This window comes from Mytilus galloprovincialis, chromosome 3, assembly GCF_965363235.1.
Source record: "Mytilus galloprovincialis chromosome 3, xbMytGall1.hap1.1, whole genome shotgun sequence".
NCBI lineage: Eukaryota > Metazoa > Mollusca > Bivalvia > Mytilida > Mytilidae > Mytilus > Mytilus galloprovincialis.
The window spans coordinates 64,662,875-64,676,427 of NC_134840.1; the positions used below are offsets into that span (position 1 = coordinate 64,662,875).

The 13,553-nt window shown below is 33.1% G+C and overlaps 1 protein-coding gene across 1 annotated transcript in view; it reads right to left on the bottom strand.

Annotated features, from left to right (window-relative positions):
* LOC143068638 (uncharacterized) overlaps positions 1-13,553 on the bottom strand; it is a 151,145-nt gene that overhangs the window by 47,288 nt on the left and 90,304 nt on the right. The window lies entirely within an intron of this gene.

Consider the following 13,553-nt stretch of genomic DNA (forward strand, 5'->3'; position numbering starts at 1 on the left):
ACCAAACTGCACCGATAATTCTATTAGAAGTAGAATTCAATGGAAGTAAATAAGCTGTTTACTGAAATAGAGGTAGAATATTTTTATGGGCCACATATGTCCCTGCTTGTGAATAAAAACATGAGCAAAATTCCACATATAGATGCAGGATTCACGTAATTTTGACCGTTTTGTGACCATTGTGTATAAGTTTCAAAACATTTGGTTGAGGCAAACTAAAGTTAAAGAACGGAAACAACATATTTAGCATTTTTTCTATCTTAAGGCTCCTTGTTGACATTAGAATCTTTGGTACTCGTACCACATTTCTTACATCTAATAACTCATGAATAGTGACGCCACCCAATATCGAACTTGATAGATCTGTAATATGGGGAAATAATCATTTCGTATTTAAGGTTTATAACATTTGATTGAGTCAAAGTTATTTGAGAGAACAGAAACGAAAAATTCAGCATTTTCTTTGTTTTTAAAGGAACATGATAACTGATGAACAGTAAAAGTGCCGCTACCAAATTTAATTTTTTTCATGTGGAAATAAGCATTGTCAAAGGTTATGGAGATGGTGGAGACCCCGCTAACATGTTCAACCCGCTTTATTCAGTTTACAGGTGCCTGTCGCAAGTCAGGAGCCTATACATTTGTCCGTTTCCTTTCTCGTTTGAATTTCGTTTTATCGTGTTTTTTTCTATGTTTTTATGTTATAGTATTGTTTCAGAAAAAAGGAGAAGGTTTCGTACCATTAAAACGTTTAATCCCGCTGCAAATGTTTGCACCTGTCCGAAGTCAGGAATCTGATGTACATTAGTTGTTGTTTGTTTATATAATTTATACGTGTTTCTCGTTTCTCGTTTTTTTTTTATATAAATTAGACCGTTGGTTTTCCCGTTTGAATGGTTTTACACTAGTAATTTTAGGGCCTTTCATAGCTTGTTGTTCGGAGTGAGCCAAGGCTCCGTGATGAAGGCCGTAAATTGACCTATTATGGTTTACTTTTATAAATTTTTATTTGGATGGAGAGTTGTCTCATTGGCACCATACCACATCTTCCTATATCTATTTGCTCATTGTTGAAGGCCGTATGGTGACATATAGTTGTTAATTTCTGTATCATCTGGTCTCTTGTGGAGAGTTCTTCTTTGGCACTCATGCCACATTAGGTGGAGGGTGGGGTCCCGCTAGCATGTTTAACCCGCCTCATTCTGTTTGTATGTGCCTGTCCCAAGTCAGGAGACTGTAATTCATGAATTGTCGTTTGTTTATGTGTTACATATTTGTTTTTGTTCATTTTTTGTACATAAATTTGTCCGTTTCTTTTCTCGTTTGAATTGTTTTACATTGTCATTTCGGTGCCTTTTATAGCTGACTATGCGATATGGACTTTGCTCATTGTTTCAGGCCGTAGGGTGACTTAGTCTTTTGTGGAGAGTTCTTATTGGCACTCATGCCACATCTTCTTTTTATTTTGTGTATAAGTTTTGTAGTATTTGGTTGAGGCAAAAGAGAACGGAACCCTTTTTTTGGGACTAGAGTAACTCTTTATGCCCCTTTACCATGGTACGAACACAGAACGTTCTGACTATTGTGCTGGTGCTACTCGTCTCACTAGCACTGTAGTTAACGCACACACAATTTTATTTTAAAAATATTTAATCTTAAGTTTGATTTGATTATTTTGGGCCTATAATGATTGTATGCATGCCTTTCACAAGTAGTATCAAATTTGACAAATTTATTGTACATATACATTTTTGTAATTTTTTATAACTTATTTTTCAATTAAATAAAGCTATTGATCCTATACCCCTATTAAATAATCATGATTTTACGGAATGGAAAAAATATTATCAACAACACAACTTCTAGGTTATCTACGTGCATAAATAAACGTATTGGTAATGCCACTACAGCCAGATTATTTAACAAAAATGCACGTGGATATCCACAAATTTTCCCGTGCAATGCCAAAAAATGACTAACCTGTTTTAGATTAACTTCTCAAAATACTATAAGGTCAACAGTGAACGGGAGAACCTTTTCGCTCTCCTTTTCCTGTGATATTACCTGAAAAACTCAAAACCTAATATATGTGGTAACCATGTGGTAACTTGAACCCAACCTAAGTGTGGTATTCAATATGTGGGACAGACGGGACGAGAGTATTTCAGAAGAAATCAAGAACATCTCTACCGCTTTCGTAGACCCAAAAAATTCAAAAGTTTAGTATATCAGCATTTAGATAAGCATAATCATAATCTGAAATATATAAAATTCCAACCGCTCGAAACCATTCAAAAACAACCAGGAGAATCGCACAAGCAATTTGAAAAATCACGCGAAGTTCGCGAATTGTTTTGGATAAAAAGACTTCAAACAGCTTATCCTCTCGGTCTAAATGATAAAATATTAGGGCAGGGGAACATATCTAAAACTCATATCGATGTCATTAATATTGTTGATAAACGACTTAGAAATAATAGGTCTCATGGTAAACGCAAGAACCGTAATCAACGTATTAAACATCGTATAAATTATACACTTGCTGATCTGTTATCTATAATAAAGAATAATGGCAGACATCAAGTATTATGCAAACTGGGTCAGATACCTATAAGTAAATTATATGCTATGGAGTGTGATAAAATTTCTTTTTTTAGCCCATTTTATGAATACACCGTATTATTACAGCCTTTTGTCATCACAGGCTTTTTCCTATTATTGATAAACCTGAAAATCATAAACGACATTTTCTCAAATTAAAATATATAAATAGAGGTATTGATTTTACTAATTTGTCTAGCATATTCAATGACTCTTCTGTCTATAGCTTAATACCTCCATATTTTGATAATATAGAACAACCCATTATTTCGTATTCTTATAAAAAACCAAGCAGAAATTTGATTTTCAATTATACGTCAATTACAACAGACGTCAATATAGAAAATAATGTTCCTTCCACTTGAGATTGCGAAACATCTAGTTTTAAATATGTTCCCTATGGTCATGTTATCACAGGAGACCTCAACATCGTCGATGACCGTGAAGTCATAACTTTTCTAAAGAAAGGACCGAAATACCGTCCTCCATCTACAATAGATTGGAAACAGTGTCGTCAGGTCATTAAAGACGCTCTGTCTGCCTATTGTAAAAATTGGTGCAAACGTGAAAAATCCGATAAAAAATCTTTAGACAGTTATTTGAATAAAATTATGAATACGGTTGATATTCGAATATCTCATTTAGAAAACAATTCTGAAATTAATAATAGGAACCATGATATACCCATTTCTAGAATAAAAAACAAACTCAAGGTACTCGCAGAGCGGTTTGTGTTCGTACCGGCAGACAAGGCAGCAAATAATGTAGTGGTGGTGTGACGCATATACTACACGAAAGTTACGAAACGAAATTATCAATTCCTCTACATTCAGGTCAGTGCGCACCACAGAGAGTCAAATCGTTAACAAGCATACCACTGCCACTGCCCAGCTGAAAGCATCTTCCGAACATTTGAAAGTCCCTACCATGTACTGGTTACCGAAATTACACAAAAAACCATTTAAATTCCGTTTCATCTCCGCTTCCAGTAAGTGTTCTACTACTAATCTATCAGTGCTTCTAACCACCTCCCTTACTACTATCAAAGAACTGGTTATTAACTTTTGTAATAAAGCTTATGAAAATAATGGTATTAATTATTTTTGGAGTGTTAAAAATTCTTTAGAGGTTTTAGATAAAATACATGCTTTCAATGGTCCTTACAATTCTGTTGACAGTTATGATTTTTCTACTCTGTACACTATACTTCCACACAATCTTGTAAAGAAAAAGTGTTTGTATTTGATAAAATGGTCTTTCGAAAAATCTCATTGTAATTTTATTTGCTGTAACTCGTTTAAGGCCTTTTTCTGTAACGAAAAAGGAAAGTATGCTAGATACACTTACTGGAAATGTGAGGATATGATTGAAGCTTTAAACTTTCTGCTTGATAACATTTATGTACGTTTCGGCGATAAAGTGTATCGTCAGGTAGTAGGTATTCCTATGGGCACCAACTGTGCCCCTTTAATAGCAGATTTATTTCTATATTGCTATGAATCTCAGTTTATGACCAAACTCAGTAAAGACCCATCATTGTTACATTTGGTTGATACATTCAAAAATACCTACCGTTATCTGGATGATATTTTTTCGTTGAATAATCCAGAGTTCTCTAAATATACCCAAACGAACTTACTTTAACTAAATCTAACATAAACAGCAGCAGTTGTCCTTTTCTAGATTTAGACATTTCAATTTCAAACGGGAAACTTCACACTAAAATTTACGACAAAAGAGACGATTTTTCATTTCCTATTGTTAATTTTCCTTTTTTAGACGGCGATGTGCCTTTGGCTCCATCATACGGTGTTTATATATCGCAACTCGTTCGGTTTGTCCGTGTGTGTTCTGATGTCATAGATTTTAACGAACGTAATCAATGCATCACTGGTAAATTGTTGTGTCAGGGATTTCGATACCATAAATTACTTAAAACTTTTACTAAATTCTTTCATAGATACAAAGATTTGATTAGTAAATTTGGCTATACCTGTAGAAAGCTTATTAAAAATGGTATTTCACGTCCTAAATTTTATGGAAATATTGTACTTAAAGCGAGGAAATCACTATGTGATCCTTGTAAACTCATCGAACCTTTAAACAAACTTATAAGTAAGGGTTATCGTACCAATATTGTAATAAGATCTCTGAATATAGTTCACATTGGCACTAATATTGATATTGTCATTAGCAAATTAAAACATAACTAAATTTCATTATCTTTTGAGGCGAGATGTATAGAGACACAGACACGTTAACTTTTATTTCTATAGAAGTCGCTCTTCACTATACTACTACCTGTCGATACATTTATTTTTGGCATTGCACAAGTCATGTCTTCTTTGACTATGAATGACGTTAAAATACTAAATCCCTGTGATGTGTTTTAGTCGATTTTAGTCTCTGATGCATGATTTTTTTATTATTAATTGGTTTTGGCTTTTAACTAGCTGTCAGTAACTGCGAGTACTCTCAAATCGTATTTTCTTGTTAATTCGACCTGTTGATACTGTTTATAATGCTTTTTTGTTATTTTTTATTTATATGGATCTTGTCTGTACACCAGCTTTGATTATTTGTAATATCTTCAATTTTTCACTTATTCTTACAACATTTGTATAAACTTCAAGATTATAAAAAAAACGGTTTTTTTCTAAAGTGAACATTGATTGGTTAAATATTTCTCAGTCATGTCCTGTTTTTGAATTTGTTTGTTAGCTTTTTGGTCATGAATGTTTGTCTCTAATATTTAATTAACTGTGCATTTGTATTCAGATATCGCAGATCAAATTTATTCGTTCATTGTTTAATCATACGTTTTTTGATTGAGTTAAGTCTGCCAATTGATATTTTATCGTATGTTTTTCTTTGTTGTGATGTTATGCTATTGTTTCTGAAAAAGGGAGAAGGTTTGGATCCATTAAAACGTTTAATCCCGCTGCAAATGTTTGCACCTGTCATAAGTCAGGAATCTGATGTACAGTAGTTATAGTTATAGTATATACCTGTTTCTCGTTTCTCGTTTTGTTTATATAGATTAGACCGTTGGTTCTCCCGTTTGAATGATTTTACACTAGTAATTTTGGGGCCCTTTATAGCTTGTTGTTCGGTGTGAGCTGAGGCTCCGTGTTGAAGGCCGTACTTTAACCTATAATGGTTTACTTTTTAAATTGTTATTTGTATGGAGAGTTGTCTCATTGGCACTCACACCACATCTTCCTATATCTATTAAATTGATCATCACTTTCTTTATATATGTCTTTTTACTTCCGTTTTGAACAAAACGATTTGTTACATATACTTCACATGTATTTCTATCAAATCTGACTTTATTACAAAGCAGCTATTAAATAAAATTCATTCGAACTTTAAATGTGCAATCAAATATATAGGCAATAAAATTGAGAATGGAAATGGGGAATGTGCCAAAGAGACAACAACCCGACCATAGAAAAAAACAACAGCAGAAGGTCACCAACAGGTCTTCAATGTAGCGTGAATTAAGCTATCCACTGGCTCTGTTGTTCAATAAGTCACTTCAATTATGCACTTATCCGTATGACTGGAAAATAGCAAATGTGATACCAGTTTTTAAGAGTGGTTCTCAAGAAATTTTATCAAACTATAGACCAATCTCTCTGTTATCTATTATTGGTAAAACGATGGAAAAATGTGTTTTTAAATATTTATTTAATTTCCTTTCTTGTTATAAAATTATTACAAACTTGCAATCAGGTTTTATGCCTGGAGATAGTACTGTTAATCAACTTTATATTACAAACGATATCGCTAAAGCCCTTGATTTTGGAAAGGAAATAAGAGTTGTGTTTTGTGATATCAGTAAAGCGTTTGACCGGGTCTGGCATGAAGGCCTCCTTCATAAACTAGAAAAATATGGAATAAGAGGGGACTTATTGAAATGGTTTAAAAGTTATCTATCTGAAAGAAGACAAAGAGTTGTCATAGGAGGACAGACCTCTGATGTGTATAGCATTAATGCAGGTGTCCCCCAGGGATAAATTTTAGGACCTGTATTATTTTTACTATTCATAAACGATATTGTATGTGACATATCATGCAACATCAGACTTTTTGCTGACGATACGTCATTATATATAGTTGTTGAGGACGGGTATGCTACATCTGAATTGATGAATTTTGATATAGAAAAAATTCACCAATGGTCTCAACAATGGCTTGTTAATTTTAATCCAAGAAAAACTGAAACCATGACCATATCTAGAAAAAGAGCAAAACCCCATAATCCACCAATATATATGAATGATACACTGATACAAGAGGTTGAAGAACATAAACATTTAGGGTTAATTTTTCAAGAAAACGGTTGTTGGGAAAGTCATGTAAACTATATTATTGATAAAGCAACGCCTCGCTTAAATCTTATGAGGAGTTTAAAGTTTAAGCTATCGCGTAATAATCTACAAGTTATATATATCAGTTTTATCAGGCCTATTCTTGAATATGCGGATACTGTGTGGGATAATATACCAATTTATTTAAAGGACAAACTAGAGAGCATTCAAATAGAAGCGGCTCGTATAGTCACAGGTGGCACTAAGCTTTGCTCTAAATCTAATCTTTATAATGATACTGGTTGGGTATCTTTGAGTGAAAGAAGATCCAGACATAAAATTATTAAATTTCACGAAATGTTTCATGATCAAGCTCCTAATTATCTCTGTAGTCTCGTACCTCAACAACTATATCAAGTCTATAACTATAATACTAGAAGTGCATTTAATGTCCAAAATATGAACTGTAGAACTACCTTTTATCAAAACTCTTTCCTACCATCTGTTATTTGTGAATGGAACAGGCTTCCACAAGACGTTAGATGTAATCCATCAAAATGTACACTTAAAAATTACATAAATCGAGACACTAAGAAAGTCCCTACATATTATAATACTGGTTGTAGAAAAGGCCAAATACTTCACGCCAGACTCCGGTTGAACTGCAGTGGCTTAAATGAACACCTTTTCCAGAAAAATATTGTTCTTTGAAGCCTGTGTAAATGTGGGCAGGTTGAGAGCAGCAAACATTATTTGCTAGAATGTCATAATTATAGACTCATCAGGGCACAAACCATTTCTACACTACCAATATATGATGTACAAACATTAGTATCAGGTAGTGAACTCATCAGTGATGAGAAAAACGAAAATATTTTTAAAGTTGTACAAAGATTTATTTTAGAAACAGGGAGATTTGGTCCATAACAATTATCTTTATGTCGATGTCGATTTAGATGTTGAAACTTTAATGTTACCTTTTTTTCAGAACATTTACACATTTCTCAGATACATGAACCATAATTATAATAAAAAGAGTTGATTCCATTTTTCGATTAGACTGACTTCTGAGTAATTGGCAAACCACAGAATAAACATGTTAAATGTGAATTGAAAATTAGATTATACGAGTTTCTTATATACTATGTTCCCAATTTTGTCATTTTTTCTTAAGGGAGACGGATTTATATAAGTTTTTCTTGTTTCCGAATCCCTGTTTTTATATTGTATATTTATATTTCATGCACTTTTTGAATAAATATTGTTTAAACTAATGTAGCGTGAAATTCCCGCACCCGGAGGCGTCCTTCAGCTGGCCCCTAAACAAATATATTTTTTTTTATACTAGTTCAGTGATAATCAACTGGTCAAGTGGCTAGATGCATATATCGTGGCCAATAGGCTACTTGCCAATTCTCGTAATAGACCCTGTAATAGGCTATTTGCCAATTCCCGTAATAGACCCTGTAATTAGAGATCCCCTTTTTAGTTGTCTCCCTTATGAGGGACATTAGTTTTTATCATATCCAGAAATCAACGCCAGTTTGCTTATTTGAATATTATACTAAAGAAATCGGATACGGGTCACGGACATTACATTAAAATGATAGGGAATTTTGATAAAAATGTCTGTCTTAATTTTAATTTAAGTGATAGACAGGTTGCCGCGACAGAAAATGAATATACACAACAATATACACCATTTAAACGAAACATAATGACTGTTGTTGCAAAAATACAGGTTCCTGAGCTATTTTAAAAATCAAAGCGAGAGGCTTTTAACATTGCAGTGTAAAATACAGGCTAAAATGGCTGAAACGTCAAATTTGCAAACTTCGTGTTGAAAATTGGCTTACAAGGCCATTACAAAAACAGGTTGCCGGGGTGAAATTTGAAACTTGAATTTCCAAAGAATAAGCAAGTCCAAACCTTGTATATGTAGTTGTTGAACTGTAGGTTCCCACGTAAAATTAAAATGTCACTATTTCAAGAAGAATAAACTCACAAAAGCACGAAAAATTCACTAAATTCGCGTTCATTGTTTTGATTTTGACCGCCTGACAACTTTACGGAAATATCAAAGTGATTGTAAACAAGGACTGTGTGACGGGCAACTGATAATATCCGTGTTTTAAAGATTTTAATGATATCAAGCCTATCAAGCCAGTCTAGTTCAAACTACTATCACGTGGTACAATTCTCATTTACATATTATGAATATTAATTAGCAAAACCACTACTAATTTCTGGCTATGTTTACAATGGAGAGCTAGCAGAAACAGCAAATTTACCTATGCGTAATGTGAGTTATCTATAATGATTTTAAATATTTTAATTACATTAATTAGTTGTTTAGCTAAATACTTTTGACATCAGAAATAATGTTTCACGAAAAATTATTTAAACCGCCGATACATCACTTTTAATTCACCATTGCTTGGCATTGGCAAATCCCAAGTTTGTCCGGTATGGAACCAGTCTACGATTCGACAAAGGGAAGCAATTTGTTTAAAGAGTGTGTAATAACAGAATCAAATCGGTAATTGGCAAATGGACTATTAGAGATCCCTTTTTTAGTTGTCTCCCTTATGAGGGACATTAATTTTTTTATTTAAAATGGAGAGCTAGCAGAAAGAGCAAATTCACCTGGGCGAAATGTGAGTAATCTTTAAGGTTTTTAAATCTTATAATTACATTAATTTGTTGTTCAGCTAAATACTTTTGACATCAGAAATTATTTATAATGAAAAATAAATTAAACCGAAGATACTTTACTTCAATTCATCATGTTTTGCATTGGAAAATGCCAATTTTGTCCGGTATAGAACCAGTCGACGATTGACAAAGGAAAGTAATTTGCTCAAAAAATGTGTAATAACAGAATCAAATCGGTAATTGGGGTTGTTTTAAAGAAATATTACCGGAAATGAGGAATGAGTAGAGGGAAATAAATAAAAACAGAACGAATGAATTAAATAAAAGGATGTTCGATATAATGTATATTTCGTTTTATTTTTAAAATCTAAACGATGCTTTATTTTTATCTAGTTTCCTAATCAAAATTATTAGAATGAGAAAATAAATACCTTACAGCTTCTTTTACCGTCGATCCGGAAATGTTTAATGTTATAAAACAATTTTAACGTCTTTGACCTACTTTATCTTTTTATTCGGATACTTGTGGTTATCTTCTCCAAGTTCAACGGGAACATTAGAATAATCTAGAATAGAACCCAGATGGAACCAAGAAGTCGGGTTGCCATAACCAAACAACCCGGATGTTGAACCAGTTACCATGGTTTCGAACCAAAGAACCCGGATAGAACCAAGGTTCAGAACCAAATAACCCAGATGGTACCAAGGTTTAGAACCAGAGTGCCCGGATAGAACTCTGTGAATGGAACAGGCTTCCACAAGACGTTAGATGTAATCCATCAAAATGTACACTTAAAAATTACATAAATCGAGACACTAAGAAAGTCCCTACATATTATAATACTGGTTGTAGAAAAGGCCAAATACTTCACGCCAGACTCCGGTTGAACTGCAGTGGCTTAAATGAACACCTTTTCCAGAAAAATATTGTTCTTTGAAGCCTGTGTAAATGTGGGCAGGTTGAGAGCAGCAAACATTATTTGCTAGAATGTCATAATTATAGACTCATCAGGGCACAAACCATTTCTACACTACCAATATATGATGTACAAACATTAGTATCAGGTAGTGAACTCATCAGTGATGAGAAAAACGAAAATATTTTTAAAGTTGTACAAAGATTTATTTTAGAAACAGGGAGATTTGGTCCATAACAATTATCTTTATGTCGATGTCGATTTAGATGTTGAAACTTTAATGTTACCTTTTTTTCAGAACATTTACACATTTCTCAGATACATGAACCATAATTATAATAAAAAGAGTTGATTCCATTTTTCGATTAGACTGACTTCTGAGTAATTGGCAAACCACAGAATAAACATGTTAAATGTGAATTGAAAATTAGATTATACGAGTTTCTTATATACTATGTTCCCAATTTTGTCATTTTTTCTTAAGGGAGACGGATTTATATAAGTTTTTCTTGTTTCCGAATCCCTGTTTTTATATTGTATATTTATATTTCATGCACTTTTTGAATAAATATTGTTTAAACTAATGTAGCGTGAAATTCCCGCACCCGGAGGCGTCCTTCAGCTGGCCCCTAAACAAATATATTTTTTTTTATACTAGTTCAGTGATAATCAACTGGTCAAGTGGCTAGATGCATATATCGTGGCCAATAGGTTCAGAACCAAATAACCCAGATGGTACCAAGGTTTAGAACCAGAGTGCCCGGATAGAACTTTAGGTGTCATACCACCAATTAAAAGTCCCTATCTGTTCAACCAAATTTTACAATTTTCACAGCTTTCTAAATATTTTACCTAAAGTTTAACTTCATAGAAACCAGGTATATCCTGAATCGTACATGTATCAGCTTTCTACATGCCAATTTTCAACAGACTGATGTTTAAAATCATATAAACAAGTTGCTTTCTTTAAAAAAGAAAAGAAATACATGAACTTAAGACCGCTGACTGCCAGGTCACTAAAAGATTGTTGCTGAATTTGTGTTTGCTTTTGAATTGAAATAATTGACTGTGAATAGAAGAAGCCAGTTGAAAGTATATATTTACAGCTTCTATTTGAATAGTTATTTTAAAGCTCGGCTATTTTATTTATTACTTGCAAATGTACAAAATTTTTCCGATTATAACCCTTTGGCAACTCATAATTTCTACTAACCGGATGCCTTATGAAAATTGCACAAACCAATCGCAATATAAATTTATGCACTCAGTCTGCTTTATAATCTGGAATTCTGAATGCATTTATTTTATTTATCATATCTTTATATTTTGTTTCCTACATGAATGCATTTATATTCCCAACTCGTTTTTGAAGCTGTCTTTACTCATGGAAGATATAATTGTATGCGGTGAAACCTGTGGCATGCAATTGATTGGGACCTCTTATGAAGAGACTTATTTTGGTCTCATAAAACATCTCAATAGATAAGGCAGTTAGTTATTTTGTTTGAATCGTTTTACATTGTCATTCCGGGGCCTTTTATAGCTGACTATGCGGTATGGGCTCATTGTTGAAGGCCATACTGTGACCTATAGGTGTAAATTGTTGTGAAATTGTGATCTCTTGTGGAGAGTTGTATATTCCTACCTCATCTTCTTTTTTTTATAATTACCATAAAAGATTGGGTGTGAACTACCTGAACATATAAGATGTCTCCATGTTGAGTTATATTTACGAATAATGTCCTTGTACGGATGATACAGTTTAGTAAATGTTTTGACTAGTTTGTGATAACGAAAACCCTGGTGTAATAATTTTTCAGTAGTACATAAATTTCTCTCTAAAATCTAAAACGTTGTTACGTACACGTGCGAATCGTACAAGTTGAGATATAGCAACACCATAAGATGGTGACAAGGGAACGTCACCATCTAAAAATGGATAATTAACGATAGGAAATGAAAAATCATCTCTTTTATCATAAATGTTTGTATTAAGCTTTCCGTTAATGATATAGATATCAAGATCGAGGAAAGGTCGGTGGTCATTGTTAGTATTAGCTTTATGTAAAGTAAGATCAACAAGATGAATTTCTTTAGCATACATACTGAAGTCGTCATTATTGAGAGCCAATATATCTAAAAGTATTGTCAAGTTTTTTTGGCTGATATTGTTCATAAATTGTAACTCATAACAATACAAAAAACAGGTCCGCAATAAGTGGTGCGCAGTTTGTCCCTATTGGAATTCCGATAACTTTACGATATACAGAATCTCCAATCTAGTAAAAATTACTAAGTTTCAAGGTAATTGGACTTCAAAAACTACCTCGACCAAAAACTTTAACCTGAAGCGGGACAGAAAGACGAACGGACGAACGGACGGACGAACGAACGGACGCACAGATAAAAAACATAATGCCCATAAATGGGACATAAAAATCAAAAGTACTTCCAACGAATTCTTGACACTCAAAAAGTAATTAATTCCACTGTTCAAATGCCTTATATGAACAATTTAATATCAGGTTTTTGATGGTACCAAGTATACTAGTAAATAGAATAGACAATCTAGTAGTGGAACAATGGCTTGAAGACGAAATAAATCTGTATTTGTAAGATGTTTTGTGTATCTTCGGAAGACAGCACATTGTTGGGACTTTCATTGTATTTGGTTCTGCTTGTAAAGAAGTAGCTAGAAGTTTATGTTTGTTACAGATGCTGTTTTTCGAAAATGGAGTCAGTTGGAATGTTGTTGAATTCGTGATTTCCTTTTGCAGAACCTCGATGTAAAATTTACGTCAAACAATAATGATATTATTAGTAGCTAGCCTTTATCAGTCGGGACAAAAACAAATTCCTTGGCTAGTTATTTCAGTTTATATTTGATACGACAAATAGGGTTTTTACGGTTGTTGTGAAGAGTAAAATGTTCTTTAAAATGATGTATACGTATATCAACTATGTTCATTACTGGATAAAAAAAGAGTCCAAAGATTTCTTGTCAGCTTTTTCTCGTTTTATCCATTACAAATAGAAAATAGATATTAAGTCTAACAACAGTTTA